Source organism: Phaseolus vulgaris, chromosome 5 (assembly GCF_051622355.1).
Source record: "Phaseolus vulgaris cultivar YP4 chromosome 5, ASM5162235v1, whole genome shotgun sequence".
Lineage (NCBI taxonomy): Eukaryota > Viridiplantae > Streptophyta > Magnoliopsida > Fabales > Fabaceae > Phaseolus > Phaseolus vulgaris.
The window spans coordinates 15,799,855-15,809,518 of NC_143502.1; positions in this window are offsets into that span (position 1 = coordinate 15,799,855).

Here is a 9,664-nt window from a genome sequence, read left to right on the forward strand (position 1 = left end):
ATTCTGTTTTTTTATATTAAAATATCATTAACCCAAACATAAAAAATCAAATGAGATTGTTTAGTTCAATTTTATTTTAATATAAAACATTCACTAGATTCAATTAATATTTTACTATATATACATTTTTACTATTTTTTTATTATAAAATTGTTAAGTATTTAAAAATAGTAATTCCTCAAATAAAGACATTACATAAATTTTTAATAATTAATACTATATTCATAATTTTAACTTTCTTTTATATTAATAAATAAATAACATAATTTTACCCAAAGAAATACAATATAATATTTGTTACCATATCTTCGTAATGGTCACTAGAATAACTATAATATATTCAAATCCTCAAACAACTTCCAGATTTGTTATATTTGTTAGTTATTAATAAATTTTCAACACATAATGGTTTTGATTTTTTATTTTCAATCACAAGTATGAATCTTTGATCCTGATAGTAGATAAACAAATTCAGAATTTATTTCACTTTGATCAGTCTTCAATTTGTTTTTTAATATTATTCAACTATTTTGTTGGATTCGTGAAAACTCCTAATGTATAATATAAAGAAACTATAAAGAAACTTTAATGTTATTTTGTTGGATTGGTGAAAGCTCCTAATGTATAATATAAAGAAAGTATAAAGAAATTATAATGTTCTGTTTGGTTGGATGGTTTCACTGTTGTGGTGGACTTGGAGGACGAGAAAGAGTTTGCTAAGTTCATGTTTAGTTGTATGAATTTGTGCTTATTTGGCGAAAAAGAAATGACAGGGTGAAGGGAGGGATGACACCCCTTAGATCAGAAGAAAAGAGAGGAAATTTGGGTCAGCTTTGTACAATAACAAAGTTGTTTTCTTGCCTTATTCCATACACTTGATACGTGCATATGTTTTTTTTTAGTGCAATGTAAATGTGTTTTGAGTAATATTTTCTTATAATATGTTTTAGCCAATTTCACTCCATAATCGATTATGGTCACATGCATAATCAATTATGACTTCATTCACTCTTTTTTAAAATTGTTGTATGTGTTGGTCAACCAATTGCATGTTCTCACGCACTTCAACAATAATATGACTTAAGAATTTAAAATTATCATCAAAGATACAATCAATTTTAATAATATTTTTCATAAAGTTATCAAAGATATACCTTTGTACCGGTCGGAGCTGAATGACCCACGTCAGTCGACCTTAGTACCGTATGGAAGATACGCATCAGATATGGTCCATAAATGAAATAACCCACTACTAAACACTATAAATAAGTCTTTTACACAAGAGTAAGGTACGAGAATTTTATCAATTACATTATACACCCTTAAGACAGAGTAATTACTTGATCGTCGAAGAACCTTTTGTAGGTTAACTCCTGACCGAGCACGAAAGATTTGAAGTGTTGAGGACTACAAGAGGAGTGAAGGAGGAACAACCGAGCGTTAGGGAGCGATTACGAGAAGCGTGAAGGAAGAGCGACCGAGAGATCAAAGACAATTGTTACTGCGAATCCCAATTCTAGGTACTATCTAAGCCCCCTTCAGTCTATACAAGTACAATTGGTGCCCACTGTAGGGGTAGAGATAGAATCAAAGAGAGAAACAATGGTTTCGACAAGACAAATGACGAACGAGAGGATTCCAAAAGCTTAACAAGTCACTATGCTACAAACCCTACAAAAATAGATGGAGGAAATACGTTAGAAAAATAAAAAGGAGGTAGCCCTCCAACGAAAGAACGAAAAGAGGTATGAGTCCTCAGAGAAAAAAATGAGTAGATGAAGCGGCAACTAGCCGAGGCCATACTCGAAGTCAGACGTGGACAATGAAGGTCGGATCCAGAAGCAAGGAGACCCTCACCTGGTTTCAAGGGTTAGGCCTTCATGTTGAAAGACAACCTTCCCCTCAGAGGAGTGAACACACATAGAATCAGGAGAGGACGACTACAGCCCATACTCAAACATATCAGTCTTCTAGACCACATACAGAGCGCACATCATCACCATATCATTTTCAAGACTGACGATCCCATCATGGAGATTCTAGCTAAACCATACCTAGCCAGACGAATGATCGGGTGGGCAATTGAGTAGTCTGAATTTGAAATTCAGTATCAACCAAGGGGGGAAATAAAGTCCCAAAGCTTAGCTGACTTTATGGCAGAGTTAAGTCCTAAACTGACCGAGAATGAAAACCTACAATGAATACTACATGTAAATGGATCATCTAACAATAAATCGTGTGGGGCAGGAGTGATATTGGAGGACCCGGGCAGGGTCCTCTTAGAACAATCTTTGAAGTTTTCCTTTAAAACCTCAAACAATCAGGTGGAGTATAAGGCCATTTTAGTTGAACTAACACTAGCACATGACATGAAAGCTCGCCAGGTACTATGTAAAATCGAATCTCAGCTAGTGGTCGTTCAAGTTAAATGAGAGTTTGAGGTTAAAGAGTCTTTATTGCAAAAATATTACCACCTCATTCTCAACCTTATCTCCAAGTTTGATTTTGTTAAGATTGAACACATCAGACGTGAAGACAATGTCAGAACAGATGGGTGTATGACCATCACTGAAGAAGAAACCTGGATGACACTCATCCAATGTTTTTTTAGAGAATGGCGAGTGCGAATCACAAGAAGAAAAAACCATGAGGCAACAAACTTCACGATTTGTCTTCATTGGTCACGATCTATACTAATGAGGGTACACTCGGCCTTTGTTGAATTGCATCTCCAAAGACCAGGCCGACTACATCATCCAAAAAATTCACAAAGGAGTATGTGGTAGTCACTCAAGAGCCAGAACAATTACTGCTAAGGTACTCTAAGCTGGATACTACTGGCCAACCGTCCAGAGCAATTGTGTTGAGTATGTCCGTATATGTTTAAAATGAAAAGAACACGTCACATTATCTCACCTGAAGTCTGAGAACCTTCATTTCATTTTATCCCCTTGGCCATTTTCAAAGTGGGGAATGGACATCATTGGGCCTTTTAGTCCGAGTAAGGGACAATGCATATTTCTCTTAGTAAAGGTTGATTACTTTACTAAGTGGATCGAAGTTGAACCATTAGCGATGATTACAACACAGAATGTTCAAAATTTCGTATGGAAAACTATCATATGTCGTTTTGGCATACCTCATGTTATCATCACTGACAACGATTGACAAATTATCGATCAAGGGTTAGCAGAGTTCTACAAAGGCTTGGAATTAAACACATCACCAGTTCGGTAGAACATCCTTAAACCAATGAGAAGGCCGAAGCTTCAAACACGATAATTCTTAATGAATTAAAGAAAAGGCTCGACAATTCAAAAGGAAAATGGATCGAAAAGCTCATTGAAGTCTTGTGGGCATATCGGTGTACTCCACAAACCACTACCCAGGAAATACCAAATAACTTGACATATGGTACTGAAGACATGATCCCAGTAGAGGTCGGGGAACCTTCCTTGAGATGTCAAATGTTTGATGTCAATTTAAATTAAGAGAGTCTAGCGGTCGGACTGGACTTAATTAATGAATACAGAGACAAAAACAGAATAAGGGAAGAAACATGCAAGATTCAGGCGACGAAAAGATATAATTCCAAGGTAACACCTCAGAGTTTTCGGGAAGGAGATTTAGTGTGGCACATGTGAAGTGAAGCTCAAGAGAATAAAGGCAAGTTCTTAAGTTCGATTGTTTTATCCCTATGAGGTTTTTCAACCGAGAAGGTTTTAACGAGACACTTTAAAATTACACTTATTATTATTGTTTCAGTTATGGCGAACATACTACATACCATTACTCGGATAAGGCAACTCGTTTAAAAATTAACAACCCTTTTCCAAATGACGTACTCACACTAAATACAACTCTGAAGGCAGCTAGCTTAACAATTAGCGGCCATTCCCGAATGAATGCATAAAGCACTGACATGGTTTAGGAAACTTTGCCATAAAACGACCATCCTTACCGATATCTTAACTTTATACACTTTGTGATGTGAGTTGATTAGGAGATGAAGCATTAATAAACACTTTTAGAAATTTGGATCAAGATTCTACAAGCAATTCAAGAACAAAAATCAAGAAACCCATTAGAAACCCATTTCAAGAACACAAATCAAGAAACCCATGGGAAACTCATATCAAGAACATGAACCGAATAGAACATCAACAAGTAATTCCAACCGATTAAAAATCAAGAACAAGAAACAAAACATGTTTTAGAGTTTTTGATATAGAATGGGTATGGAAGAAGAATATGAAGAGTTGAAGAAACTTATGTGGTTGAAGACAATGGGAGTGATCACGCCACTTGGATGGTGGAAGGCTCCAAGATCAGTGAGAGTGTCGCCACTTGAGGATTCCCAAGACCCACAAGATAAGACAAAGAGAAGGAATACAAGTCTCACAAAGAAACCACTCAAATTCAAGAGAGTAACTTCACTTTCAATTTCAATATTCAACTTTTTGTTTACAAAAGCAAGGCTCATCCTTATATAGGAATAGAGGACCGGTTATTCAAGGTAAGATACATGAAGAGTCATTTGTAAATAAAGAGGCAAGGTATATGAAAAGACAATGTAAATGTCGCCCCTATCTAAGTAACTTCTTTATTCTAGAAAAGTGATTTTTCCTACTATTTCCCTTCTAATGTTCTATTTAGAATCTATTCTAAAGATATTACAAAAAAGATTTTAATTGGGCTTGGGCCTTATTTTTTAGAAGACTAATAAGAAGAACTTCCAATGCTTTGGGCCTTGTCCATTTCTTCTATTGATGAAGTCTTTACTTGCTTGTTGAGATGACCTTCAAGTATAGCATCCTTGGTCATCTTCATGTATTTTTGGCTTACATCATGCCCCCCAAGTTGGAGAGAATTCGACCTCGAATTTAGAACCCCGGCAAATAACATAGTTAGTTTGTACACAGAGAAGATATTTCTAAGATTAGGATGTGCAACAAACTTATGTGCATGAAGCTTGGGGAGTTCATATGGGATAGTTCTAGATACATGCCACGATTGTAAAGGATGTTTAAGGAAGAAATGATTTTGTTGTGAAAATCCTCTTAAAAGTGGGAAACTTTTAGGAGGTATGTTAAAAACATCCCTAAACTTTCTTAATAAAGATGTCAAGTATTTAGAATTATTTGGAAATGAAAAAGAGAGGAAAAAAGTATACCTAAGCGGTTTAGTGATTTGGGTAGGAGTCAACAAAGTGAGACCTACATGACTTTCCTCTTGTTTTTCATTTGTGTTTTTATCTTTTGTTGTAATGAGGGCTTGATTTACCGCATTGAACATTATGGTTTTTTTATGTGGACAATTTGCAGCGATGTGTCCAAAACTTAAACATTTAAAACATTTGATTTCTGAAGTTTTGGTGTGTGACTTAGGGGTAGAAGGATCTTGTTTAGAAACTTTTTGGGAAGAAATGGTTTCTTTGGAAAAATTTGAAGGAGAAATTTGAGTAGAAATTTTATTTGCATCCTTCCTAGAAGAATTGTAGAAACCATCATCATGAATATGTTTGAATGTTGTTTTCAAAAGGTGTGATTCCACCTTGATGGCTGATAGATGTCGTTTTGCTGTCAAATTAATATGATTCTAGCGTAGACTTGTCTAACACTAGAGAGATGATAGTATAATTGTGGACAAATGTCTCCAAGTCGTCTCCCAACGAATCCAATAATAAAATCAGTTGATCAGGGTTTAAAATCTATCTGCAAACAATAAAAGTTAGCAATAACAATAAAGATAAAAAGGGGGTTTGAGGTAGTTGTGCAGAAAATATAAAAGAGATTAAAATAGCAAATAAAAAGCGGTTGATCCCTAGTTCTTCCACCATTGAATTCTTCACAGGTTCTATAAAGATTAATCTTTTCTCAATCCTCCAACAGAGCTAAACCAGATTGAACATGCGCTGATCTGATTCAACTGAAACTCACCAGTAAAGCATGCGTCTACTAGTTTAATCAATCCCCACTTTGTTCCATGCGTATACTCCATGGGAATGCTTACCTCCTCTCCCTTGAATCATGCGCCCAAGAAATTAATTAGAACAATGCGAACTAACTAAGAAACCAAAGTTTAAGATAAGGAAGACTCTCAATCATGCGTTCAAGTACAACCTCTCACAAAAACCAGTTTTCCAGGAGATTAGACAATAAAAACAACTGCTATAGAGAATTAAAATTCGAAACTTTTATTGAACAAAACCTCAGAACTCAATGGGGAATTACAAAAGAATCAACCAAAAAGGTTTAGCCTTCCATGCGGAGGCAAAACAAAAGAATTACTAAAAAGAAAATAAACTAAGAAAACCCTATGAAGCTCTCTCTTTTCTCCTTGATGCTTGTGTCCTTTTATAGGCTTTTCTGCTCCAAGGATCTTGAGAGAATATTGTAGTTTATATTTTGTTAACTGTTTCCAGGTTTCTATCTTTCCATAATTCTTGTATTTTGCAGAAGATTTGCTTCCAATTCTGTTTCTGAGATATTGTAGATTTTATTTTCTCTTTCTTCTCCTCAGAATTTGTTTCATGTTTTGGTTCAAGAAGCAACTTGGAGTTTTGCATATTTGGCCCATTCACAAAGGTAGATGCTTCCTCCGGATAATTTACTCTAAAAACACAAAATTAACAATAATAATAGTTAAGGCCCAAATAAACCCAATTATAAGAATATTAATTAAAACAATGGATTTATTTATTATTATAGTCCAATAATCTATGAATAAGGCTAGTGAGTGTGAATAAATATATGCTCATCAAATACCCCCACACTTATCCTTTTGCACTCCCGGGCAAAACACTCTAAGGTTTAAAATGAAAAGGAAAAACAGTGCAAATAACAAATAGCAAATTCTAAGAATGCATAATGACAAACATGATATAATTTCAAGAAATCAAGGAATCAAGAAAAATGTGAATGAAATTCCTATATTTTAATATACAAGCAGGTAATTAAAATCGAAGGTTGAATCAAAATTGACAGAACTTCACTGGACACTCTCCAACTCTCAAGTGTTTAGTAGGGTTTGTATTTACACTCAGCACCCATGTAGACAAACACTACCATATGCTTAGCAAGACTCTAATATTCTTAACAATCGAAAAAAACATGCAATCAAAGATCAAGAGGTCTTCATAAGGGATGTAATGAGGCTAAGGTAAAGGTAGGTAAAAGTGGGAAAATAGGCTTAAAAACCATAGAAAAACAAAGGAGCAATGGTGGGTAGGTCTAAAAACAAGTGTAAGTATTATGACAATTCAACTCCTCTTTTTATTTCAAGATATATTTTTGTTCATATAGTAGACAGTCAATCCAATGTATTAGAGGATCCACTATTATTTTCTTTATTTTGCTTTGTTTTTCTTTTTCTTGTTGTATTTTTTTTTTCTATACATTTTTTTTTCTTTAAAACTGAAGAGGTAAACTATGAAAATGAGATACACCCCCACACTTATTCAAAAGCCTATTCCCACATGATTTCAAAGCTCCTTTATCTTCTAAGGTAGGGACAAACATGGTTTTTCTTGTTTTGAGGCTTGTAATGAGGGTTAAAAATAAGAAAAAGGCTATAGGCTCAAAGGGCTAACAAATGGATTATTATCATAAAGGTAGGCTAGTATGACTAGTGGGTTAATTTAAACAAAGAATGCCTCTATCATATCAATTCATGCACGTAAATCACAATTGTTAAACAAAGAATCAAGCTAAGTTCTAGAGTATAAGCAAACATGAGTGAAAACACACTAAAACGAGTATTAAATGATATATCAATCAAGGCTCAAAACTCACTAGGGACATTCTATCAAAAGATTCAACCCAAAATTTCTCATAACCAACTTATTTATCAATTTTAAAGAAAATCCAAACGAAAAATATCAAGAAACCAAGATTTTCAAGAATTATAAAACATGTCAGCCATTAGACAATCCTAAAAAGCTTATTTATTAACAAAAGCAAAAATAAATTCAAACAATTAAAAGAAAAAACAAAAAACACAAAATAAATCAAGAAAAGATAAATCCTAAACTATGATTCTCCTCCCCCACACTTAAATCATACATTGTCCTCAATGTAAAATCAATAAATAAATGTGTATAATAAAAATGAGAGAAGAAGTACTCCCTCATTCAGCTTGAAGGAAGTGGTAGTCGCAACTGTTTCAACCATCCCCTCTACAGTATAAGCCAAGACTCTTCATCCACAATGGTGTAGAAACACTATTAGCTGGAGCATCTAACCAAAGCATGCAGTACCTTGGTAAACTATGTAACAAAAATATTATGATGAAGAAGCCTTGAAATAGTGGATGGAACTGGGGTAGGTCTGGAGGGCGTGTGAAATGGTACAGTTTCTTCCATGAATGGATGATGGTACTTTCTAGAGTATAGATGGAAGACAAAAATTTATTCATCATAGACGATCTGATATGGTTAGCTGTTTGGGAATCGTCTAAGGGTGGTGGTTTATGGCTAGACAGTCTAGCTAGGGTAGACGATCTAGTTGGGGTGGGAGATGGAATGAAATGTAAGTTAGAAGGTGGTGGTGGCTGGTAGAGGGTGCTTTCAAATGTTCCAACTATGATAGAAGGTGTAGCCAGTGTTGATGATGAAATGAGTGATATGGGTTTCACCTTAAATAGTGGAGGTTGTAGTCTTTGAAGCTTTAAGGATGGAAGAATAATATCATTTTCTTCTCCACTGGCAGTGTCTACTTGAAAGATGGGTAACATCTGCTCTTCCTCTTCTTGTATTACCTCCAAAACTATGTCAGAGCCATCTGCTAGTGAGCAATCTTGTTCAGTAGATTTGGCAAGTATAGCAACATCAACAACTTCTCTATCAAGACCTGCATCACAAGAGTTAGTGCATTCTAAGAACTCATATATCTCATCATTTGTACATTTAATTGGATTGGAGAAGTTAAAATCTCCTAGAAACTCAAGCACATTTTCATCTTCAGTGTTTATGTGATGCACTAACTGATCTTCACATGTCACAACTTTTAATCCCTCATGATTTATCAATGATTTCTCCTCCATCAGTAGAGGTTGGATAATAGCAGTTAATGGTGTAGCAATCTTAGGTTCAGCCAGCTCAACTTCATGCAAGTCATTCGGATTAGCTTTAAAAACTGTTGATATGCCCCACTTCTTTTCGAGAGTGTCTATGGCAGAGGTAGGTGCTTCAGTGCCTGGATCAAGAGTTATATCTGGATCATGAGGTGATTTCATCTCTTGAACATAATCTGCAATCTCTCCAATCATTTGATCAGTTTTCTCTCTTCTTGCTACAACATCAGTCTCTTCTTTATTTTTTTCATCTGCCCATTCTTGAAATTTTATGTTAATCTTCGACATTTGCCTCATCAACTCCTCTAAAGTTGGTTCTTCCTTTGGAATTGCAATTTTATTAGCCGCCCATTCTTGATCATATTTCATGTTGATCTCTTTCATTTGCCTTGGTTCTTCCTTTTGAATTGCAATTTATCATCCGCCCATTCTTGAAATTTTATGTTAGTCTCCGTCATTTTCCTCATCAACTCCTCTAAAGTTGGTTCTTCAAGATTACGAGGCGTATTATCAGTTTGCACAAATGGTTGAAAAGATGGTTGCCTTTCATCAAAATAGTTTTGCTGATAATATGGTTTTTGTTGAGGTTGCT